Source organism: Meleagris gallopavo, chromosome 15, assembly GCF_000146605.3.
Source record: "Meleagris gallopavo isolate NT-WF06-2002-E0010 breed Aviagen turkey brand Nicholas breeding stock chromosome 15, Turkey_5.1, whole genome shotgun sequence".
Lineage (NCBI taxonomy): Eukaryota > Metazoa > Chordata > Aves > Galliformes > Phasianidae > Meleagris > Meleagris gallopavo.
Window position 1 is genome coordinate 15,276,573 of NC_015025.2, and position 26,462 is coordinate 15,303,034.

At 46.7% G+C, this 26,462-nt stretch overlaps 1 long non-coding RNA gene across 4 annotated transcripts; it reads right to left on the reverse strand.

Annotated features, from left to right (window-relative positions):
• Positions 1-3,297: 3,297 nt before the first annotated feature.
• LOC109370137 lies at positions 3,298-20,897 on the reverse strand. 4 transcript variants are annotated; one of them, XR_002119997.2, is made up of 3 exons: positions 20,814-20,897; positions 11,979-12,566; positions 3,298-6,680 (listed from the first exon to the last, which is right to left on the reverse strand). It is a non-coding gene; the product is annotated as an uncharacterized LOC109370137 (long non-coding RNA). The 4 variants fall into 4 exon arrangements; XR_002119993.1 differs by having other exon boundaries at positions 11,979-12,569; positions 20,814-20,883; XR_004161445.1 differs by lacking the exon at positions 20,814-20,897 and adding an exon at positions 14,078-14,386.
• Between the last annotated feature and the right edge of the window lie 5,565 nt (positions 20,898-26,462).

The following is a 26,462-nucleotide window of genomic DNA, read 5'->3' on the forward strand; positions in this document are numbered from 1 at the left end:
AAACTGCATCCCATTCTCCAACCAAAGCACCCTATTTCTACACGCTGAGGGAGGACAGGGCTGGGAAAGGCTGAGAAGCAGAGCACAGTGAAGCAAAGGTTCAGTATTTGGCTCTTTGACCAGGAGGTGCTGTTTTACCTCCAGCCCGTTCCCAATCTTGCCTCCCCAGTAGGACCTCCTCCTCCAAGCAACTGGGCTTTCAGCACAGCCAAACCACGTCTTGTCTGCCACTCCTGCAGCACCTTCCAGCACTTCCCACTGTGTCTGAGGCTCGTGGTGCTTTGTCAGATAGGCACAGAAAAGGTCCCAGTCCTACTGCGTGGTCCTGCCGCGTCCATCAGGCAGGTAGGTAACTGCAATCAGTGTATTTCATTGCTTCTCCATTCTCTCCAACCCTCCTACACTTATCACATTACAAAGCACACACACTGCTTTCGCACTGTGTATAACCACACACTGGAGAAGGGCTGGGAGCAGAGCTGCCCAGCAGAAGCAATCACACCAAGAAAAGACCTCGACACGCACACCGCAGCACAGCAAAACGAGCACGGTGCGAAGCAGCTGACTGCCAGGCACCAGGCAGACAAATCCCTACTGCTGCCATTGCTCTGCTGGACCGTGCCCAGCCCACAGCAGGAAGCAGTGCTGGGGCCCAGTGCCACCCATGGCTGTGGGTCACCCCACCTGCTGCCCACATTACACAGTGCCCACGGATGGCTCCACACGTGCACAGTGTTTTCAGAGACAGCACTGCACCTTGGCTGCTGGAGAAAAAGAACAAACTGCTGAAAATATTCCCATTTTGTTCAGAAAAAAAAACAGGTTTCACTTTTGCCACTTTTGCTCAGTTTCATTGCTCAACATTCAAAAAGCTTGACCCGATTTTCACCATTAGGATCAAACTTAATCTGCAGCAAACGATGTCAAAGGAAAGAAATTTACACTAATTTCTCATTTGCTTAGTGGTGCGTTTCGCTCACCCGAAATGCCACCCGCCTGTTTTTCCCAACAATATTTCTTTTTGCAAATTGCTCTAAAATAATGAGCAGCTGAAATAAAACTTCTCCCTAGAAGAGAAAAATCAGTATGAATAGCAATTTAATTGTGCGTGCTAATTGTTTTAGCAATGCACTGCATGTCAAAGCTACTGTTAGTAGATAGAATCTAAAATTCAGAAAAGGGGATCAGCGAAAACAAAACTTGCAGAACTCAGGAGTCGGCACTGAGTTTGTGCCCATTGCTCTGAGCAAAGCCAAACTGAGTGAGCTCTGAGTCTGAGCTTGCATTGTGCTTCTCCTCACTTACAGCACTGCAGGAGAGAGCACAACTTCACACGACAAAAATGATGATAATGATAAGAGTAACCATTGAGATAATCAAAGGAAATTCCCAACAGACATCTCAAGGTGTTGCTAAACACCAGCAGTGTTTCTGTAGGTCCTGCAGGGCAGGATTCTCAGCCCACCTCTTTGGTGGCCCTGCGCTGTGTGCCCAACACACGGAGCAGAGATGGAGATGCAGATGACCAATCAGTGCAGGTTGTACCTGCATTCCGAGTTTGATGCAATGCAATGTTAGACTGAGCTGGGTTAACATAGAGCTGAAAATAGCAGCTCTGGTTATTGTTCACTAACTTTGACACCAGTCAACATTTGTGGGTTTGTTGTTGTTGTTGTTTGTTTGTTTTTTGTTTTGTTTTTTTAGGAACTCACAGAGCTAACTTTTCCTAATGAAGTTGCAACAGGAAAGGAGTTTTGTGCAGCTGGGCCCATTGCTTTCGCTGTTTTGGATGATCCTCACGCAGCTTTCAAAACCAGCTAAGAAATATCAAACATGTGCTGAGTTTACTGCTATCAGCTGCTGAATCTTGAGAGATTTCACCCAAAATACAGAGTGGGGAACACTGATAAATGAACAACATTTTGTATCTTCATATACTTTGTGAATTGCTGCAGGAAGGACTCAGGAAAGGAAAAACTGAGTGCGCTTTTCTCACTTCTGGGCCTCACGTGCCACTCTGACACTGGGCTGGGAGGACCACAGAGCCCAGCAGCCACCAGCACCAGTCAGCATTGCAGACAGAGACCAGGTGAGCTGCACCTGGAGCTGCAGGTTAGCTCCTAAGCATGTAACAGCACCGTGCAGGACAGCAGATCAGCACACCTCACTTAAGACTTCAAGCATTACCCATGTTTTACACGCACACTGAAGTCCCAGAAAAGAACTTGGCCCCGCTGCACCACCTGAGCCGCACACAGGACAGCACAGGAGCTACTGGTCCCAGATGTTGAATGCTCAGGGCACGCTGCCCAGCACACTGCCCCAGTGCGCCCATCACCTGCTGGGGGTCAGCTGAGGCTTCCCTTAAAGGGCAGGAAGAAAAAGCAAGTGCTTTATTTGCGTCAGTCACTGGCACAGGGGTTTTCCTCACCTCTGTCCCAAAGCAATATAGTCACTCAAGCATCATTTAGTTAAATTAATCCACCTGAAATATTCACCTCACAGCAATTAAGTAAAATAACCTAGAAAACACCTCCTCCAAATAAGATAATTTGCTATTTCAAGTCTGAATATTGTTGGCATGCAAATACAGACACTAACAGATACACTGGAGACGTGTGAAGTGATTTTAATTGCCTGAAACTCCAGCACTGTCGAACTGCAGGGCAGGGGGAGAAGCCTTTCTAGTTATCTCACTGCCGTCAATGAGGACTGAGCCTGAGCTCTACACGATAAAGGGCTTAAAATAGCAATCAACATTCCTTATACAAACAGATACCTGTTTGGCTCTCCTGTGGCTTTCTGTGTGTGCTGAGAGGCAATAATTAGGTCACACACAGCAGCTGCTGGAGGAAAACAGCCATCGTGTTTGGGATGGCTGCAGCAGGCAGCACCCAGCAGGCAGGGACAGAGGGACAGCTGCCCTGCACAGGGCTGGAAGGGTGGGGTCCGTTAGGTTTGGACCATGTTCCACATCATGCTCCAGTGGCATTCACCTCTCAGATCTTGTTTCCATGTAAAAGAACTGCTGAGATCCAACATTCTCCAGAAACTGTGGCACAAGGTGGTGCCTGAGGTTGTAACAGTGACAAGGAACCCAGTGTAAGAGCTCTGAGCTCCCATTTTTCACAGGATCCAGCAACAACAGCCCAGATAATGCAGACCTAGGATCTATCCAGGCAATAATACACATATACCAAAGGCACAGCCTACGTTCACCTGTACAGAAGCAGAGCTCTGTTCTCCATAGCAGTCAGCAAACAGCACCATCCCACCCACCTGCTGTACACCACACACTGCAGGCTGCACTGACCTCACCCCAGGCTGACTGCACGGCTGAGCTGCTCTGAGCCCAAACATACACACTGCACCTTACCAAGCAGCTGAATGAAGACGTTAATTATGAAGAAAGAGGCTGCCAAGGTTATTAGAGAAGTGTCGAGCCAATTAGAAGCTGTTATTCATATGGAGAATAGCTTACCATATGCTTGAATCTTTTCATCTATTCACACCTAAGACTGATACACAGTACTGTGCCTTGTCCCCATGCTACCTACCTGTGGCAAGCATCACAATGCATCCCCATGCTTCCCATTTATTTCTGTCTTCCAAAGGCACCTTTCTGGCACAGGAATGCACTGAATTGCTGCCAAAGATTCCCTCTGCTGCACAATGACAACTGAGCAGCGGTTCTGAAAGAGCTCCACAGATGGGTCCTTCAGCTCCAGTTAGCATCTCCTCATTGCTAGCTGACCAAGCCATATTGCAGCTTAATTAACAACAGCTTTCTCTGGAATCTATTCATTAAAACCACCACAAGAGTTGCATAATGTAATGTGGCAAATCCCCACAATTCCCACTAACCTCACATGGAAGCAGTCACATTTCTCCTACAGGGATGGAGATGATGCAGACAGCTGCACCGTTAGCTTAGAGTTGGAAATACATTCAGAAGAAATCTATCTTCAAAACTCTCGCAGAGCTGATGAGGTGGCTCACATACGTGTCAGTATAAGAGAAATCATGCACGTGCTCTTCTGCTGCCTCCAGACTGCAATGCAGTTGTAGCTCTTGTTGCTTTCCAGGAGTTTGAACACATCCTCAAACATTTTATTTCCAGTTGTTTTCCTGAAAGGAGCAGCTTAACAAATCTGTATGAGCCCATAACAGTACTATTTCTTAGAACAACAGCACAACTGAACGTGCACACATTGTGTAGGAATAAGTGCACGTATAATGACAAGATGCAAGCACTCACATTAGATACATTAATGCCTGTTTATAGGTTGGTGCCCAGGCAATTTACAGTAGAGACGCAAAATATGATGATTTTATTCCTCATGGTGCCCAAAGTGGTTTAAGTAGGATGATACTCAGGTACATTGAATATTGGACATATGTATCTCATTAGGCACAAAATATATTCCCCACGACGTGCTGGAGATTGAGTTATTACACACGAGCACTTGGGGAGCAGCGCAGGAAGCCGCAGTTTGCCAGCCTTGAGATCCCAGCAGCCCGATGGCACCAGCCTGCCACGACACAAATAAAGGCTGCAGACCACAGCGTGAGAAGAGCGTTCCTCACATGGAGCTGTTAAGGACAGGAGACCAGCTGTGAGGAACAAAATGCCTGCAAGGTTGCAATGAGTCAAAGGGTTTTTATTCGACACTACCTGTAATGATACAGCTGCAAACTGGTGCACGTACGTGGAATACTAATATGCTGCAGTCATTACACAGAGGCACAAAGACTTGTTTCCTCAAAACCCAAGTGAAGCTTGAAGCACGCCAGACAAGAATGTCAAAGTCATGAAGAAAAGGATGGAATAAAGAAGGTTATCTGGAGGTAATTGTAGGCTTTTAATGAAAGGAGTCATGCTAGACTCAAAGCCATGTCACATCACACAGATATGTAAATAACACCAGCGGATTAATGCTGAATCCATAAAAGAAATCAGACTCATTCACTGGGAAGCTCTTAGCATGCAGCTGTGGGTTCGTGTTTGGTGTATCAGCTGCTCACCCAGGCAGGACACAGCTGCACACAGAGCTGCGCCCAGCCTGCGGGGTACGGCTGCCCCCGAGCAGAGCTCACCAGCACACTCCTGACAGAGCAGCCTTGTCCTGCCCTCCTGCTTGTTTGGGCTGAGTAACACGAGAAGAATTGGCATTCTGGGGGGCTTCTCTACTCGGATGAATCCTAGGCCATAAATAACTGCCTCAAAGTGCAAGGGTGCTCCTCCGTTCCGACCTGGTGCTCCAGGAGATCTCTGGGCAGACGGACAGACAAAATAATTACAGCTGACAGCTGACAACAGAATTAAGGCAGCGTCAGTCCCAAAGGAAAACCGTGTTCTACAAGAAGCACGTATTAAGCTTACACTTAAGAACCTGCACGCACACCCAAATGCCACACAGCTGAGCTGCTTGCTTTGCTGCCCAGTGCTGCTCTTCCCCATTTCTCTGCCTTTCCAGTTGTCGATGAGAAACTGTTCATACTCGAACTACACACCAAAGGTAAAACCTTAGAGCTGTGCCAAAATCAGGACTTTGTGATCAGGGGCCTCCCTTCCTTGGCAGTCCAAGCATAAAAAAAAAACATTTATTTTTCCAATCTCATCCACACATGGTTGCTGTCTACTATTTGCTTGCATTAATTCAGCGGTGAGGTTCTCAAAGAGGAGCTCTGCCCTCAAGCTGTGGTGGTGGCTTCCCATCTATTCCAACAACATACATCAAAATTTTATAAAAGCCATAAAATATGCTGCAGTCTGGTTTTATCTTCCCTCTTTGAACATGCATATAATTTGATTCCATCTTATCCAAACACTCAATAACCAGTAACAGGAGGGAGTGGGATAATTTAGTGGCTGGTGCTGGCAGAGGAGCAGAAAAGCAGTACAGGGAGGGGAAACGTGCCTCTGCTTTTGTGTCTGAGGCACTTTTTGCTGACAATGTTGGAGAAGCCTCACTGCTATCACAGTGCCCCTCTAAATCCTTTCTATGTCTGCAGGTTTTGCTTTCTCTCAAACATGAGCTGCCGCCCTCCACACGCTGCCATCTCCAGTTCCCTGCCCTATCACAGGGCTGTCTGCCTTCGCTTTTATTATTAATCACTCTCCTGAGGTCACATTCCCTCTCTTACAGCTCTTGCTTTGCTCGAGGCCTCGGAACAGTGATCCGGGCACACAGAGCCCCGCAGGCAGAGCTTGCATTGCATCTCCCAAAGCCAGAGGCTCCACTAGGGCTGAGGCTGGCTGCAGCCAGCTGCCCACGGGCACTGAGGATGGATTCTGACGGATGCAGCCTTCTCCCTCAGCCACGGGGCAGGCACAGCCTGCACGTGGCACCCTGACGCCTGGCCCTAATGCCTGGCACAGACCCTGCTCTGCTGGAGGCCATCCAGGAGTTAATTCATGTTTTGATTCCACTGCCATCTCCAAGGATCGGTCACAGGAAGCGGAGGAAAGCGCATGGAGAGGAGAGCGGCTCATGGGCCAGACTGAGCAGCAGATCCAGCACTCCACAGGGCTCTGTCTTCAGAACGACTTGCGCTGACTTTAATTAAGATCTCCACAGACTCACCAGCTTGGAGAGATTAAAGCAAAAGAGAGCATGCCAAAGAAGTTGCATACCACACAGCTTTCCCCCTAAGCTTCCACAGTTCTGTAATTGAATCTGAAAGAAAAAAAACAAAAAAAAAAAGCATCATAACTGTTCTCTGTGAAAAGCCACACTGTTCTACTTCCAAAAATTCCTATGGCCCTATGGAAACATGGAGCCACTCTATAAATAGAAAGTCTTTTTGATTAACAATAAATAAATATAATTATTATCAACAGAATCAGCAATCTCTCCTGCCCTGAAAAACAGCCCATCTATAGAGAAACATCGCATACGGTTTACTTTCAATAAATGCTTACCTTGCATTTCCACACAAGCTCAGTCACTGTCACTGCTGCACAGCAGGGGCCCATCCAAGGGGCTCAGGGGGCTCTCCTGCCTCTACCAGGCATCATCCACTGCTCCTGAGACTGCCAGCAGCCAGAGTGGAGAGAGACTGATCACATCTATTTTATTTACAGTTCTCAATGTCTCCTGAAACCCAGATTCACTTTTCTGTCTCCAATGCAGTAGGCAGCCTCCTGAGCTGCAGGAGCCTGTTCGATCCCCTGCTAAATGCACTCTTTTCAACACTTCCATGAGCTGTACTTAGGAGTCCCCTAGTTCAGAAAGTGCTGTAGCACTGTTGGAATGACTCGACGCAGGGATTGCAGGACAGCTGCTGGGCTCAGATCTGAGACATGGGGCACTGGCAGCAAGCAGACACCACACAGCCACCCCAACCCACCCTTCCCACCACATTCAGTGTTTACTCCAAAGGTGATCTCTGGGGGAGCACGTACCACGTGGAGAGTTGATGGATTTTCAATCTCCTCTCTTAAACGAGCTGAGGCAAATATTGTTACCAAATAATTAAAACATTGAGACATGCAATAATCTTGAGGATCCCAGGAAGCAAAATGCCTGCACACACCTCACATGAAGCAGGAGCCCAATGGGCAGAGCTCATGGAAGGCTGACCCAGCAAAATGATTGGTGAACACCAGTCCAGGTTTGGAGGCTCACTGGAAGCACATTTGTGCTCCTAGGGCAGCAGTGGGCTTAGCAACCCCAGGCCAGCATCCCCGTGACTGCTCCTCATGGTTTTTATTTTGTGCTCCATTTCACAAGCAAGAGCTGCTGGATGATAAGGATTTGCAAAACAAACTGCAAGCCACACAACAGTTTGCCTGGAACCTTTAAGTATGAAAATCCATTCCAGGGCCTATCACCCACTTGCTGAGATAACCTCAGCCTGAACATGCTGTGTAAATCCCCTGCCAGAAAAGCAATCATCTCAAACTCTTATTTTCCTGGTACAGGCGGCACCCGGCAGCCAGCAGCCCAGCCCTCATAATGCAAGTGGCATGGGTTGTCTGCACTGCAGATGGGTGTCTGGGGCTGCAGGTTGTGCTGGGGCTCCTGCAGGCAGTGCGTCCTCCATCAGAGAGCAGATTCACTGCTCAGCATCAATGGGCAATTCCCAAGCAGCAGCATTTCTTGGTGTTTGGTTGAACATTTTTCCTCGGGAACATACGCTATGTCACGGATACATATGCTTTAAAAATAATTATGGATAATATTTTTCACTATTTTCCCAACACTCCTCATGGAGGAGCAGAAGCACTGCACTCCTCTGTCAGCACAGCCAAACATCCTGCTGGGCACCCAGAGCTGCTCCCAGCTGCAGTGCCCTGTCGTGGGACGTGCCCCCCACCCCACGTGCCCCTCAGCTGGGATGAGCAGGGATCTGCCACAACAGCACATCTCTGGCCAGCAAGCACCACCGCAGCAGCACACACCTGTGCTGTGTGACACAACTGCTTTTTCCATCCACAAGCAGAAAACAGTTCATGTTTTACAGCCAGCAAACAGGGCAGAGCTGCCTCAGGAGAGCAACCCCCACACGCAGCGGTTCCCACAGGTGCTGCAATCCGGGCAGGACAATGCTGGTCCACAGCAGACCAGGGCAGCTCTGCCCTTCAACACACAACATCAGGCTGCAAGGCCAGGGCAGGGCTAACAAGCGTCTGTAACACTGCTCTGTCACTGCCAAGACTTGCTCGCTAAGCACACCCTGGGGGAGTAGTGCTGCTCCTGCCACGAAGGCACTAAGCTCGCCATCTAACACCGCAACAAACTGCTGTACTCCAACGTGGACATCTAAAGGTGCAGTCAGGCTTTGTACAATGAAGAAGCGAACAACACAGACCAAATAAAACCGAGGGAAAATGCAGCGAGGGTCACTGCATGCATGAAACCACCTCTTGCATGGAGGTGGACGGAGCTGTTTGCCCTAAGGTCCAACAGAGTGTTATTTTCAGAACAATAAAGCTCCACAGGAGATGGAAGTAATTCTGATAATGTAAAATTACCCCCTTTTACTTGCAGTCTTTACAATTTTTTAAAAAGCGCATTGCTCTGCCCTGCCAATCTTCAGTGCTCTCTCTATATTTCTAATAGGTCTAATCTAATTAAATTAATTTCCTGGAATAATAACCTCCCAGGGACATAGAGCTAGATAATCCTTAACTCCTCATGAAGTCAGCCTCCTGTAGGGTTGGGGAGCAATTACAGCTCATTAGTCATCCATCTTAGGAGGAGGCAATGGGGTTTTATACTGATTGTTTTTTCAAGAGCACGGTGAGTAAGCAAGAGCGAGTGGGTGTCTGTTAACAAAGCCTTTATGGGGAGATAGTATTGAGTGAGATGTTCAGTGCACACAACCACATGCAGCTCTTTGGTCTTCATTCACAGGAGGCCCCCGACAGATCTCTGTGTCTAATATGCCAACATGCACGAGCAAAGTACATCCTGCATAAAGTTATGCAGAGCTATGCTACAACTGACAAGTTTGTCAGCTCTGTGCTCCTCATCAAGCATTACTTCCAGAATAGGGAATGGTTAAACCAAAATTCTAACTAGATAGAAATGAATCTTTTCTGGACCTAAAATGACAACAACAGAGGCTACATGAACGAAAGCCATTGACTGCTTCCTAAAACAAGTTCAACGACATTGATCTGGATACTGGAAAGCTGACCATATACCCACAGAACTTCATGCTGTAAGAGAATTGAGGAGCTCCCAACAATGGCATTACTGCTCTTCATATCGCACAAGCCTAGCTCAAATCTTGTTCCTCACACTAGGTGGTGACCACAAAACTGAGAGCAAAAGAATTCGTTAAACACCAGAAGTAAAGCGTGTCCTGCCTCACCTCCATCTCTAAGACAAGGGAAGCAGCAGTTGGCACCAGGAGGCACCATCAGGCCTCCTTTGAGGAACCCAGAGCAGAGCTCAGAGCCAGGCATTGCCACGCACAGCACCAGGAGCTCAGCAACATTCAGGGCAGGGAACAGACACCAACATGCATCTGGAATAAAGCAGCCATTTGGCTTCAATTAGATAATTTATTTTCCTTCTCTGATGCCTAGCTATCTTCAGAATTTACATCACCAGACTTGACTGGAGCCTTTCACGTTCTACTTTTGAACTATATGTTGTATATATTACAGTGCCATAAATTTGACATTTCAAATGCCAACAAACGGCGAGAAAATTGGCCCCTTGTGAATAATAGCCAGCAGCCTTTACATGTAATTATTTTGCCCAGAAATTTAATCTGCTAGACATAAAAGTTACGCTGAATGAGAGAGTGCTGGATAATGATCTTTAAGCTCGGGGAGCAGACAGCCGTTACTACAGGCATTGAAAGATGTGCTGCTCTTCAAGCCATAACGCAAATTCCCTGTGGCTAGGAGCATTTCTGCAACAAATTTAGATGATGCTTTATGATGAATGGCACTACTTAATTTGCAAGGCTGTCCATATGTAAGCTGTACCACCGCAAGATCTGCATGGGTGCTGTTCCCAGTACCCCAGGGTTGGCTCCAACCTGTGTCCCCAGGAGACACCAAAGTGCCACCAGAATCAGGGCTCCAGCACAGAAGCAGAGCCAGCAACCCCAGCTGGAGGAAACCACAAAGCCCTGCAGCAGTGAGAGCAAGAGAAATTGGAGTCCAATATCAGAGCCATCCATCAACGTACACAGCTGAGATTCAAGCAGCTACCAAAGGTGTTCTGACAATTGTGTTTGCTGCTACCTTAAACGTAACTACTGCTGGGAAAGAAAAGATTGGAGCGAAAGAGGGAAAGAAAGAATAGAAAACAAAAGGAGAATCTAGTGCAGGGAATACTGTACTAAAATCACGTCTGCAAATCGTGCAGCATGTAGAATACCTGTTGCATCAGTGCAGCAGACACAGAATACAGAAGAGAATAACCATTAAACCTGTATTGATCCATCAAATATCTGCAGCCAGAGCTGGGACCTATTCCCCAGCTCATCGCTCCCAGTTTTAGAAGAAGTAAAAATAGCATTTTGCTCAGTACGTATGCACATTTAAGGATATATTCTGGCACGTCAAAGACTGTGTACTGCAAGTAAACTACTCAATTAAGACTCATAAAAGCTAATAACAGAGCTGAAGGAAATCTCTAAATCACATGAAATCAGCAAACAGTTACACACAGCTCTCCAACCAAGTGTCTGCTTTGGTCCCAGGGAGCACACAATTGTCTGAAAGAAATAACTTGTCGTTATGTCTCCTGAGTCACCCAAAGTAGCATTTGGATATGGCGTGAGGTTTTGGCACTTATTTGCTTCCTGTGGTTTCAAGAAGACGAACACTTAAATGCATTGCAGGAATATTGGCTATGTGTAAGTACACACATGCAAAGCTGTGCCAGGACAGACAGGCACGCTGCTATGGGAAGATTCAGCAAAGCCTGGATACAGCACCTTGTCACTCTTTTGGCACTAAAAGCATTAATGTCAGGCCAGACTTCAGTGACAATAGACAATTTTAAGGCTAAACAGATTATTTCTATCTTATACCTGCATTTCAGGCAGTGACATACAACAGCTGTCTAAATCCTGGACCTGCCACGTGATGCTGAGCGCGTGTGGTGTCCAGTGGCTGAGGGGGGCTCCTTAGAGTGCAGGTCACCCTTCCAGAGTGACACCCAGCTGGATTCAGTAACAGACCAACACACTCTGAGCACTCAGGTTGTCCAGGATTATTAGCTTTGGGTAACAGCAAGAGCTGACTAAACTTAAAGCAGATAGCATGCAAGAAGTTTCATATAGTTTTCATCTTGATTTACTCCACATGAAGCCTTTACATAGCTCTGACATTTCGTGGCTTAATCTAGAGAGAAGTTTCCTATACCTTATCCTATTTCTCTAGTTTTTTTTTTTTTCTTAAGATTTAATTGTTGATCAAGTCACTGCTGAAGTAGATTAACTCTTTTAGTCACTGGGGGAGAAGCAATCAGTGTAGCATAAGGTGAGCTGTCAGATAATCATACCTCAGGTCACACCTGGATCCGACGCACTGAGCCACCTCCAGGAGCAGCGCTGCCTGCTTGTCTGCTGGGTGTCTGTTCATTATCGCGGAGCTGAGGAGAAGCCCGGGGCATCTGGGGACTGGCAGGGAAAGTTATTTTAGCTGAGCACTAAGAGCCCAGTCGTTGGCCATATCTGAACTGTCTTCCATCTCCTAGGAAACCTGGGGCTTGGATGAACAGAGTACCTCAGTAGTTTTTTTCCCCCGAGTTTAGATCGATCACAAGGAGTTGCTCACTCTATCTCGACTTTAATAGGCTCTTTGGACTTGCATTTCTCTACCTCCCTGCTCCAATTATTTCCTTAATCATCCACGTAAGGGAGTTAGCTATTGCCCTCAATGTCTGTACAACGTTCATTCATCAGGCACCCACGATTTAATGCCAGTGACAAACGCGAAACCTCTCACTCCGTATCCATTGTTTTTGCCTGGCCTGATGCTTTCCACAGAATCTGCCAAGCGAGGGCTTTGGTTGCCAGGAGGTGATGCAGGGCTGCTCTGTGCCGCTTCCACTTCACTGTGTGATGGAACCCAGAGCAAGACGACGCATCTGCTGGAAGAGAAATAACACATCGTTATTTCATAACACGTCTACTCTGAGACAGAGAATGAGTCTAGGTGCCACACGATGTCCCCATGTAGCTTTTGGGTTTGAGTTTACTCAGATGGGATCAGACCATGACATGGACTGGCTGGTCTGCAGCTACAAATCACAGCGACATCGATCTCCAACTGATCTTCCTTTATGAGGCAAAACCTTATAAAAGAACTCACAAACAAGCTCAGGGCAAAGCAATAAAAGCTGATCCTTCTTGGGACACTGTCCAAAATCATATGTGTAAACCAATGGAATCTCAGACCAATTTCCTTGGAAGCCTCATTGCTGCCTTCAGCCACCACAACCACCAGAGAGAAACTTCACGAAAGAGGGAACAAAGCCTTCAGCAAGAATTTCAGGTTTTCAGCTTTTAGGTAAAAACCCACATCTTTGCCTCTCCTTTATTTACTTTCTACAGATCCCTCCACCACTTCAGTTCCTTGCTTTAAGTAATACAAATGGATAAACTTGGCATCATTAGGTTCAGAATTTCACCCTTTATTTCTTAAAGTACAGATTGATATCGCTATGATCTCTTCAGGGTCGGCAGGGGGGAGCTGATACCTAATTGAGGTAACATAGATCACCCTAAGATAGAACCAAGACGATTAGGAGGACACTTAGTCCTAACCTGATCTGATCACCCAGCTTTAGGGAACCATCTACTTTAACATCATCTGCTTTCTGCCACAGGCTCCTCCACAGTGTGGAACCTCTTATTTCACTGTACAGTCTCTTCTCAAAAAATTTTTCATCCTGGAAAGGAAAAAGCCAGCCAAGATGAGAATCCTGGGTAAATACCCTGAAGAGCATGTATACATTTCTAGTGGCTAACAGACCCTGAAATAAGAACCGCTGCAATAAATACCTTCTCTGACACATTTCCATCCAGAACAAATTTTATTTAATGGGAATTGTTCTAGTTAAACTAAGCTTAGCAAAGTACTTTCTCTAAAGATCCACAAAACACAGACAGAGAGAAACAAAGACAAATCATGGGAATATGCGTGATGCGTAGAAATAGGATGCTGAACGTAAGACTGCATTGAGTCTTGTGGGACCTTAAAGTTCTGATTTAATCAAAAAGATTAAATCTTGATGTATCCTGTTGCAAGGTATCAGAAATTACAGCTTAATATCATACTTAATTTTGGCATCTTTATCTTGAAAATGCTCCCAAGTGCACTGCACAGCCAGAGCCAACATCTCACCAAAGCAGCAAATATCCATTAGATCCTCACCCACAGTTAGATAGAGCAGACTCTGCAGTTAGAGGAGATGAAACAGAAGTTCTTTAGAGGTATTTTCAGTACTTATCTGCAGCAAGATAACAGCCTCAACTCTTAGCATACGCACTACAGGTTGTTTGTTATCTCTGATGATTTTTGTCCAAGAAAAAGCCTCTCTATAAGGTTTTTTTTAGCCTGCACTGTAGATTGTTATTTCCACATTACCTCGCTTACCTGCAGTCGATGATACAAGCAACGAGGTCCAGCTGCAGCTCAGGGCAGCAGGAAGGACAACTCCCGCTGCAGCCGCTCCTGTTAGACTCAGAGCTCTGTTCCCATCAGTGAGTGTTGCTACCCCTTAATGCAGGTATCGAGCCAGGGCTCTTCCTCAGAGAGATGCACTGCTCACAAGGTTCAGGAAAAACAGGTGAGAACATCTGCAGAAGTTTTCTTTTCCCCACAAAATTCGAATATCTCATCCAACCACAGACATCCCAGGTGCCCCAAAGGAGGCTCAGAGCGCTCAAGGCACGCAGACAGCTGACTTCTGGGAGCAACGCTTCCTGCACAGAGTGCAGAACATCAGTGGAAGCCCACAGTGGGCAGCTCTGCAAACACAGCCCCCACACACCTACTTCGTGGGTCATCACCGTTAAGGAAATCAAATCCTTTGACAAAGCCAAAGTCATTTTCAAATCAGTGTGTTCTACAATTGAAGTGATGTGACACTCATCTACACAGAGATGCAGCTGCTTATCTTAGAATATTAAAGCTTCTAATTAAATCTATTAATTAAGGATATTAACTTAATTTTGCATCCTAGAGCAGCAAACTAACATCCCCTACGGACCCAGAAGTTATCTCCTAACAACACAGAAGATATTACCAACCACAGCGATGCTCCCTCCCCCCCTCCCCATCTGCTGGCTCACGTTCCTGCCACACATCATCATTTCCAGTATTGTTCTCAGCAGTGGGGAAGCACATGGGCCGATGAGAGAACCTACAGCTTCATTGTATTTCCACCCCATTGTATGTGCAATGCACAAAGCCCCATTCGGAGTAACAACTTTTCAGTGCTTTACCTTACTTTAACATAGAGGGGCACTGCAATGTGCAGTGCAATGCACAAAGAGCTTTTTATATAATATAATATATATATATATATATATATGTTTTATATTTATATTTATATTGTATACATACTATGCTTTTAATATATTAAGTATGTTAATCACATAAACAAGGAACAAAATTACCTCAAATCAAAATGGGGATGCTAGAACATACCTCAAATGCGATGAAAATACATGAAACCAAAAATCACCTTTACTATTGGCCAAAGCAGGGCAGACCAGCAAAAAATTTCTGAAGAGTGTGGCAACAAGAGAGACCTTAATTACCATCCAATCACCTTTTTACTTCTAATGCATTATCCTGTGAATTTTTACAGCACATTAGAAGGCATTACTAAGCCAATTAGTTCTTACATAAATTATTAAGTGAAACGTTTGCTCAATTAATTTTAAGTCCTTCTCCTTTTTTAATAACCCATGAACTGAACTGGATTGCCATGGCCACACGTGGCTAACCTGTTCTTTCAGTGAACATTTCCTGACCTCTCCTCCCAGCACAGCTCAGCCCCCTCAGCTGGGAGCTGCCATAGCACACAGCCACTCAGCATCACCCGCACTGCTCCCACCTGGCCCAAAGGAGTGCAGCTTTGGGCACAACAGGAGCAAAATGGTGGCACAGCAGCACATGTGTGCTTGGAAGTGTTGAAAGAAAACATAACTCAAGCAGAAAAAAAAACCACAGGAAAGATCACATGCCAGAAAAACATTTTTTGTTTTCCACTTCATCAAATAATCGTGAACTCATTTAAAACAATAATCATCCATCTCACTGCTAAATGCCTTGCCCTCCAGTCGTATGTTAAACAGCATCAAATGTGAACTCCTTAAAGGAAAAACTCCTGCTCAGTTGAAATGTCAGTCCTGTGGACATCTGCGCAGCTGTGGGCACACGGATTTCAGGCAGCTCATATCACAGCCCTGCATTGCTGCCAACAGCCAAACCTCCCGAGCTGCCAGCCATAGTGCCAGACTGCAAAATGCCACACAGGGCTCATGGCTCACTCCTGTTCATTGCCTGCACGCAGGGAAGGGGCTGCAGGTGTTCCCCCCAGGGATGCAAGGCAAGATGTTCCCACTGCACACAGGCAGTGGCTGCAGCCCCACGCACACCAGAATTGCCATCTCCCTTCACAAAACTGCACGTTCAGTAACAATTAGAAGCAAAGAGTTCTTCTGCGAGCAGAGAAGAATAGCACCGCTGTGTTATTTGCTTTTGAAACCAGGCAGAAATCTGCCTAGATCTGTGGTAGTTAAGGATACTAAAAATAGGATGTTTGCAGTCAGATGGACTGGAGTTGCATGCCATCTTGTTAGAGCAGCTGCAGCCGGGTCTCCGTGTGCCACATTGGCCAACAGGTCCTGCGCTCCAAGGCTAATGTTCTCCCAAGTGCTTCTGTGCTGCCTGTTACTGCTCTCTGCATGCAGGGCTTCACTGCTGAGAAATCTCCACTAGAGTGTATTTTATAGGCAGATGAAGACTAATTAGAAGAGAAAATAGATTGATATCAAAGCAGCAGAAGGCTCTCATTATCCCAAGAAATCTGAAGTTGGTGAGTTAAGCACACTGTGCTCTGGTTGGTTGTGCCTCTCCATCGACTTGTAGCGCCTTCCTGGGCCGAGCAGCAGCACAGGCAGACAGTGAGCGTAATGGGGGAAGTGCATTTGCTCCAGATGACTGCAAACCAAGCACTGTCAGCCTGGGCTCCGCACAAGGAGCGTGCCAGAATGAGAGACAGAGAGCACTTCTGGGTCACACGTGCTGTGATGGCCATTTGGGGCAGATGCTGTGAGCCCCTGGGTGGGCATTTGCCCCCATTGGCCAGTGGGCTCAGCTCTAAAGATGCATCACAGCTGCTGACCCAGCTGGAGCTGCTTCCATGCAATGCATGAAATTCTTTATGGAAGGATGACTTTAATCCCTTCTATTTGTTTTTTCTTTGTAACAGCACAGTTATTGCCAAAATAAGTTCAGACTTTAAAAAAGTGTCTATGTTAAAGAGCTCCTCTCTCTCCTTCAGACTCTGTAGCAGCCACGCTTTGGGGCAGCAAATCAAAATATAATTCTCTGTGAAACTAGTTATAGGCTGTTATTGGTCAATGGGCTGAATTAGCCTCCATGAATGATTACTCCCATCTGACTTCATCATAAGCCTTTGGCCACATAAGCCTGCTTAGAGGAGGTAGATATCCATTCATGAATACTGGTTACTGCGGCCTCAAGCAGTGCTAACTCTGTCTTAGCTCAGTCAGCCAGCTTTGCAGGGCCATTTCCTTCACTGGGGAACACCAGGAGCTGCCAGAGCACCCATAGGGACAGCAGAAGGGCCTTCAGAACTTCATGGATATTCACAGGAAAAAATGAATATTAATACTAAGCATTGAGATAAACAGCTATGCCACATTTAAAGGATGCTTTATTTACTCTGCGGATTTTTAATTATAAAATCAATGAAGTGTTAATGATTTCAAGCATTACTTCAGCTCACTGGGAGATCCAGACAACTTTTTTTAGTCTGCAGCATAAATTCCTAAGTTGCTCAGTTTGACCAATTTGTCAAGACAATTTCCATTAGTAAATATGAATATTTAATGAAAGGGAAAACTGACATGAGCAACTTCACTTAAGCGACTAATGACTTACTGGAAAACAAGAGATACATTAATGTGCCTCTTGATTAGAAGTATCTGCAGAGTGCAACAATCCAAGTATCAGCAAAATCCTCCCTTGCCCTTCCTGTCCCAATGCACCCAGGCCTCTGAGCAACGGCAATTTGCTCTCACAGAAGCTCTCACGAGCTGGCACCAGCACTCCAGGCTGCGCACAACCTGCTGACACTCTCCCATCCACAAAGGTCTGTGAGGTCTGGGGGCTTTTTGAGCTCAGATTGCAAAGCAGGCTGTGTGCGCCCAGAGAGCACCCGGCCAATGCATACACATTGCATCTGCAACGAGTCTGATGAATTCAGGTGGAAGGCTGATAAATGATGAGCAGCTACACCACTTGAGGAAGAAGCCCACTCTGTGCAGTGGGAGCTCTCTTCCCACTGACCTCCCCCTGCCACAAATCTCTTCTGACAGGCACTCACAATTACTAAAGTGAAAAGCTGTTTCCTTTCGTCACTATCCCCATAAAACACACTGACTCTCTTAATTACATGCTCAGTTGTTTTCCAAAGGCTCTACCCATGCATGTAGGCAATAATTCAAGCTTCGAGGCAAGGCACCATGTAACAGAGCAAGAGCAGCACAGGCAGATGGAAACAAATGTCACAGAGCACAGCAGGAGGGGGGTTCAGCAGGTCCCCATTTCCCAGAGCATCTCCTGCACCCCTGGAGCATCAGTCACAGGGCCCTGGGGGTCAGCTGGGGGCCGCAGATGCCCATCACCGCTCAGAGCCCCAGCCAGCACCATCACACACAGCCTGGGATGGCCGACCGACTGCAGGCAATGGGAGCTCCTACCAGCTTTCTATGATCCACAGCCCCCAGCATCTCCTCCTGCAGCCCCTCGAGGCACTGAGCCACTGCTGGCAGCAGTCAGGGCTGTGTGTGGCTGTGCACCCAGTAGGCCAACCCAGCAGTGGGCACAGTGAACCACGGGCACCACGGCTCACGGGCTCCATGGTCCCAGCCCTGCTGCTCCCCGATCTCCCCGCAGCACTATCAGAGCACCCACAGCATAGCACCGTGCTCAGCAGAGCGTCAGCAATGCTGTGTGACTGTTCCCTGCAGCTGTCTGCTTGCAAGCCCCCAGATACCCCACAGGGCTGAAACCGTCTCAGTTTCGCACAGTTTGGTTTGGGGGTTGCTCTCTTCCAAGCATAAACAAAATTCAGTCAGCTGAAGTTGGGTTGAATGACATTTCTCCTTACAAAGGGGAGAAAGCTCCTCCTCTCCCCACAGGCTGTGCCAATTTAACACCCAGCACCAGTACAATCCCCACTGGTGCCCACCCGTGGTGCAGGAGCTCAGGTTTTTGTTTATGGGCATCCATTCACCATCACAGTGTTAGCTCAGGTCTGAACTGACCTCCCACCCATCCTCAGTGGGGGAGGAATGTCTGCGAGATCTTCCCACACACACGTGCCTATAGCAAATAAGTTAATCACAAACTGTTACAATTAACAAAGCAGAAATACTATGTCAGAAATTATCAGAATTCTGTTGAATTCAGTGTTGATTTTCCCTTCTAAATACAGAAGATCAAGCCCACTCTGTTACTTCTGACATCACGGAAAGAAGGAAAAAGCAGTCAGAACACAAATACCCAGCAGTGCCTTCATTTTGCCACGGGATGAAGCCCTGTGCCAGTCCAGCACCTCCACATCTGTCTGCTGGAGAGCCAAAATGAACTCAGGCACTCATCCACGCAGTGAGCGAGCTCCCCATCCCTGAGCTGGGAGCCCCGGGCAGAGCAGGGCACACTGCCACGCCAGCCATGTGGGAGCAGCCCGGGGTCACAACGTGATCAGAATGTCAGTGCCAAGAAAGGCACCGATCGATCTGTTCTATACCAGTGGGATGAGAGCTGTTAGCCCGGCGCTCACCCGGGGTGAAGTATTTTTGTCTGGTTAAAGGAATGCTTGACTGAACTAAAAATCTTAATAGATAATCTCTGCTGAACGTTTTTGTGCAGTAATTCAGGAACATCAAAAGCGTGCTAGCCAACCCAATTTTACATGAATTTGATATGGATTTACTCATGGCAGAGTTTGTTTGAAGTCTGCAAAGAGACACCTTCATACTCTCTCACCCCAAAGCATCCTTTTTCTGTACTTCATGGTAGATTTGCAAAAAACTAGAAAAATGGGAGCGAAACAAAACCAAACCGAATAGGAAAAACTAAGAAGCCATTAAAAATGATTCCTCTGCAAAGCACAACAAATACGTACTTATACACACACACACACGTGTACATATATAAATCTTGCTTTCCATATTCTGCCTTTGGTCTCCAGTGTTTATGAGTCCTCACCCCAGCTGACTTCTATCTGGCCTGATAACCTGCGTGTTCATTGCAACAGAGCTCAGCGGTAGCTGCACTGAAGGAAGAAGAAACAGAAATCATTCCCCAGTTCTGTGCAGAAGATGAAAGTGAAGAACTGTTCTCCCACGTTACTTCACAAAGATCCATGTCCATATTACCTACCAATCTAGCAGCCTGCCATAAAGTTTTCTTCCTTATCACTCAACAGCCAGCACAGAAAATATTTACTTCTACATACATTAACGGGATCAACTTAAACCTTTCACCTTCCTGAAGGCACAGTTAGCAGCAGAGAGAAAGCACATACACATTCCCATATTAACAGAGAAAAAGAAAGAAAAACAAAATCAAACCTTTTTCCTTCTGCTACCATTGCACCTCCAGAGTCTTGATCTCTAAGTTAACTCAAGGGCAATTTTGGAAGGAGCAAGGAATGAAAAGGAAGCAGCTTCCCTGCAGCACAGTCACATCAGCTGGTCAGTGATCACAGCTCACCAACATCTTCCATCATTAGAGAGAAACGTGGGTGGGTTTGGGATGGGCTCAGGGTGGGAGAGCTGCCTGCGTATGTGGCAGGGAGGGCTCCTTCAGCCTCAGTATGGGTTTGGTTGGTTTGTCTGCTTTGTGTTTCTCTCTTTGATAACTGAGAAATCAATATGAAGGAAGCCTGTTGAACAAGCCACCGGAAAAAAAAAAAAAAAAAACAAACAGCTTTTCCCAATAGCCTCAATGCCTCGCAGCAGTAAGATGGATTCCTGCCTTCACCTGTCCCTTTGCCTAATAGCACGTGTGTAGCAACACCAGGACCAACATAATGGAAAGATATTACAAAAAGAAGAGTGCTCACCCATCTCCAAAGATCTAGGCTGGTGAAAAAACTCCACAAAGGAGAGATCTCCAGCAAGAGAACCTTTCTTGGTGGCAGTCAGCCCTTAAATGAGGTCTAGGAGGGGTAGAGCTTGGCTCTATTACCTTCACCTGTGCTCTCAGGGCTGGCTGGGTCTTTTCTCCAGGTGCTCAATCAGTGTTTGAGGCCGTGACTCATCAGTTCCCATACACAGGTGGGCTGGCAGCTCTCCTGCCCTCTCTTAATTTCCCTCCTAAAAACACATTCTGAAATACAGACTTCTGCAACACTCTGGCACCACAGTCTGCTAAAATGCAGCAAAGGCGCTGGGGGAAGCTACAGGAGCTGCCAATTTCACGGCCCTGCTCACGTCTGCAGCCGCTCCACCACCTGCTGCTCACGGATGGACTCCAGGTCCTGCATAACTGCATCTTGGTGGACGCCCCTCGGTGTGCCTGCTGGGAGTTGTGTGGGCAGATGGAAACTGCACCTTCAAACCGCTCTTTTTGTGAGGTTGCTGGAAACTCAGGACAAATCTACAGGCAATTCCTGCACTTCCTTCTGTGCCATGCACCTTGCAGCAGCTCCCTTCACATCCAGGCTTGGTGTTGGACACAGCCCATCAGGTTACACAGCTTGCACTGTGCTTATAAATACATGGGATTCAAAAATAGCACACTGGCACAAACCCAGGCTCCTTATTTTAAGCCTCTGATCACCAGAAGTTTACATGGTATAGTGTGGAAGTACTACTTCAAATAAATTCAACCCCTTCATTATTGACCCTTGCTACCAGGAATGAGGGATCTATTTTTGATTAGAGAGAAGTCAGCTGACCTCATGCTCAAAGGGAAGGGAGGATAAAACTCATGCCTGTTTCTTTGTCTGTGGACAGGAGGTAACAGAAGAGCTGAGGGCACCAGGGTCCTGGTAGCACCACGCTGACCTCACCACGCTCTGCCCACCTACTGGAGGAGCTCAGCTCTGCTCTCCCTGCTATACTTCAGTCCCCCACCGTTTTGTCCCCTCCACCAGCAACCCATGCTCACCCCCTGCTGCTGCCCAGGGCAGCCCCACAGAGCCATCCCAAGCCCTGGCCCTGCAGACCAGCGTCCCACCTCTAACAGCAGCTTTTCACGCTCACATTTCACCACAGGGCTGCAAAGCATCAGTCAACCCAAATAAACGTTAACTCTGCTCCTCTGGGTTATTTTGCAAACAAGCCTGTTTTATGAATGCTAGAAATAAAGAGAAACTTCACGGCTCTCCCAGGACTCAGTCTGGCACATCTGAGCAGAACCACCAACTCTCACAGCCGCACTGTTCACTTCCATAGTTAACTCACAGATGTTTAAATCTTGGGTCAAACTGGAAGGACATAGCTGCTCAGAATCATAAAACCAAGTCCTGATTAATAAACCCAGCTGCAGGGTGGACTTAATATTAGTTCTCACCTCCTTCATAGCAAGGTGGTTATGAGAGAGAGAGATGGAAGAAGGGAAAATAGGAAAACCTGCATACTCAGAACTGCACCCAGAGGACCAACACTGCGTGCCAATTCCCGACTCTGCAGCACAGTATCTTTCCTGTTACACATCACACATTCTGTGTAACCTCAGGTCACCGATTTCATAACAGCAAGTTCTGCTGGTAGGGAGAAAAAGGCGGAGGGTGGCACAGAAACCTTTTCAGCTTTGAGTGGTGTGCATTCAGCCAGCCGAAATGGGAATGAAAGGGGGGGTCTGGTTAGGAGGGGGGAGCAGAAATAATAGCAGAGCATCTCATGTCAAATGCAGAAACCATATTTATAGTTTCTGAGAATAGAGCAAAGGAGCGAGCACACAGGACTACATAACTCACTGCTGGAATTAGCCTCTTCAGCAGGTAAGTGATGGAGACAACTGGAGCTGCTACTCCCCCTCTACATCCCCCCCTTTCTTTTTTTATGAAGAAAAAGCTCCTTGTCTCAGGAACCACGCAAGAAAAGACAATTTAAGCTGGAGAACTGATAAATATTCCTGTATTTCTGCAAAGTGCCAGCGGCCTCACTCAGTGTTGTTGTAAGTCGGCACGCATGGGTGGACAGCAGTGAATCAAAGTGCCCCTGGCACGCAGTTAGCAGTCACCCCTCGCCGTACCTCCTGCTGCAGCCATTTGTGCAGCCACGGTATTAAAAATGTGTTTCCTGGACCCGCTTTACACTGAATGCCCTGGAGACAACTGAATTAGTGGAAATGCAGGCTGCTGTTGTCATACCATAAGTAGTTCAGGATGGAGTTGCCTGACTGCGTTTCCCCAGTGAGCTCTTTACATCTATCTGAGCTGATTGATTTTCAGTCAGTTTTCTGTGGGATGAGTTCAGATTCCCCAGGCTCAGGTATGTGGAAAGAACATGTAAGTTAATTCACTAAACTACACAGTAAATCCAGCCACACTCTCTTCAGGAAATGCAATGTATGTAATGAAGACTAAATGGACTTTGTTCTGCTTACTAAAATTGTTTTCAGAGACATGTCCTATCCACACTCAGATTTATGGGTGTGCTGGGGGCTGCAAGCCATCACCCCAAACCAAGGAAGCTGGAAACAAACCAAAGGAAAGGAAGAAGATGGAGGGCAGAGGGGTCGTGGAAAGAGAAGTACGAAAAGATCAGTAGGAAACAGAATCACAGAACCATTAAGGTTGGAAAAGATCTCTCAGATCCCCAGCCCACCAACCACATCTCTCAGTACCACATCCCCAGATCCTGAACGCCCCCCAGGACAGCAAATCCCCCACTTCCTGGGCAGCTGTGCCAGTGCTGACTGCTCTTTGGAGAAGAAGCTTTTCCTAAAAGGAGCCACCTCAAAGCTCAAGGTGTTCATTTTCCACACCAGCTTTTTTTTCCTTCTCCTTTTTCCATGGACTCCAGCAACATTCCCCCCAAACCCAGAGCACCTGCTGTGTTATCTGCCTGCCGAAGGCTGTGGTGAGGCGAGCACCTGGCCGTGGCTACAGTCAGCCCTTATATTCCCAGTGCTCATTTGCGTGCTGCTGTCTGCTGCCTGGTTTCTCTGCTACCCTACCTGCGTGTTGCAGATGTATTACAGAGTCCAAGGCTGAGACCTGCTTGTGCAGTGGCAACGTGACATCCAGCTGCAGATGAGGCAGTAATGATTTTTAGAATTCTTCACCCAACTCCGCTTCAAGTTATTTGTTTTTTTAAGAGTAATTTATCTAACCCCACCGTAATATTTTCTTCCAAATCCATTTCCCATAAAATCAATAAATAGCCAAGCCCCCACAGTACTTCAGAGTTCCCTCCAGTTCTCTGAGTCACAGCCAAAACTCTATTTAGCGTGGTTATTTGGACGTATTTTACTATCACAGAATGGTAGAATTAAAATAGATATCTATTTCTTTTCCTATCAGAGAGCTTACTGCTGTTGTCCTTTATTTTTTGTTCTGAACTTCATTTTTTCAGCATTTTTGAGCAGCCTGGTCTAGAGGGAGGTATCCCTGCCTACAGCAGTGGGGTTGGAACTGCATGATCTTAAAGGTCCATCGAACCCAAACCATTCTATGATTCTATGATTTTCTTCTGGAGCAATCATTCACAGTGATGGTATAAGAAGGGTGCTTGGACGATGCCTTTCCAGCATGAGGCACTTATCTGGAAGGGTATAAATCCCTAAGAACTAATCAAATATTCCAGACTGCCCAAGGCAAAGCATGTGCCAGATCAGAACGGATTATAAATACGTCCTGTGCGTCAAGTTTGGAGAACTTCCCCCACTCCACCCACTTTTTGACACAAAATAAGATAGATAAAACAGAAAAATAGCTTTGAGCATCCTTGGAAATTTAATCTAGTAATGGAAGAGCTGCGGAGTGCTGCTCTCCTGGCAGCCTCGCCAGCTGCAGCGCAGATTAGCAGAGCTCAGCGCTGGGCCGGCAGCTCCTTATCGCACAGCCTTTGTCTGCTGCGCTGCGCTGCCTCCGCCCGCACGGCGGCTGGAGCAGATGTGTGCAGTGCCTTCATGGCAGGAGCTGCGAGGAGCACGGGGAGAGAGGAACGAGCCCTGTGGGATGCAAAGCAAGGCGGTAGTAATTACATCGCCAGAAAACAGATGCTGGGAAATCGAATGCCGCTCCGTCGCAGCAGCAACCAGATCCAAACCCGAATCGGTGTGGGGAGGATGCGTGCTTGCATGATGAAACACTGGGACGCATTGCACATATACACCCACCCGCATGCTTCAATTTAATGGGTACAAGTAAAGCTTTCGCTTCCACTAATTTGCACGGTAAACATCAGTAATTATAGACCGCGCTCACACTGATCATCTGCCTGAAGCCAACAGACTTCGTGCAGAGTTCCTGACAGACCTCAAACTGAACAGGGCTGTGCCAGACACTTGGCTTAAAAGCACCCTTACCAGACACTCGGGTGCAAAAACAACATGATTGGCTCCGAGCCTTTCTTCTCAATGGACAGAAAGCAACTAACTCAGCTGTGTCTCCCTGTAATACTGATCCCTTGCCTTTGTGGATCCCACAGTCAGGCTGTTGTTTTTTCCACTTTTGTGAAGAAAAAAAAAAAAAAACTGTTTTTTTTCTTTTTTGCACCACATCCCCAGCACTGCTTTCTCACCACACGCAGATCAGCCAGCATACAGACCAGTTCTTACAGTCTGAACGCCCTCCTCCTCCCCCCTCACTCTCCTCAATTGCCCTGAAGCAATCATTTATTTCAAGACTATTAACTTTCTGCCACTGTAGCAGCCCCACGCAATTCTGAATGCTCTGTGCAAATGTTCCTCTATTAATGAAATTAAACATCAGAGACACACGCTGTCAGGATAAATTGATGCAGTGAGCTCTTCTTTAGCCCAGTCTGATAAATCACGTGCATCACTTAGAAAAAGATTTGTAAGGGTTTATTAAGAAGCACAGCTACTTTTCAAATCCCAGGCTACGATCCAATCGGGTTGAAAGTAGCACCCCATTAAATTTAACTGGAAGAGCTGAACCATTTCTTGATGACTTCATTTCATACTTAAGTACACATGAAGACAAGTGGGCTGGGGTGACTTCTGGCCACATATATAAAATACCAAAATTATTGTGTACACATATGGAATGAAATGATTTTTATACTTGGCCGGCACCTGTAGTGAGAGCTATAGCTATCCTATGCACCTCGGAATAAAGCATGTTGTGGAGAGGATGTGGGTAGCAGCAATTAAAGCTTTGTTTCATTTTACTGCTCTGCAAGAGTTTGGTTTAATTTATTTTTTAAGTATTTTCTCCTGATGGAAAGGTGTTCTCGGTAAGGATCTTTCTTTCTCTGGAGTTGGGGTAGGACATCAAACTGGGGAGGTTGGGAAGATGCCTTCGGTAAAATAAATCAAAATGGAAAACAAAAACCATTTGTTCTCAAGTTTCTAAAATGGAGTTTAAGAAATGGGCTGTAAAATTCTCACAGTATGCTGCAGAAGTGGAGTCCAGAGGCAGAATTTGCTTTTGCAGTGCTGACCGCCTGTGAAGATCAACCTGCTCTGCAGAAGCCAGCCCCAGCAGCAGTCAAGGCCATTATCTTTGCAGAGCAAGCCATCACACAGGAATACAGGAGAGAAAATAGGCAGCAACATCCAGGCAATAAATTCA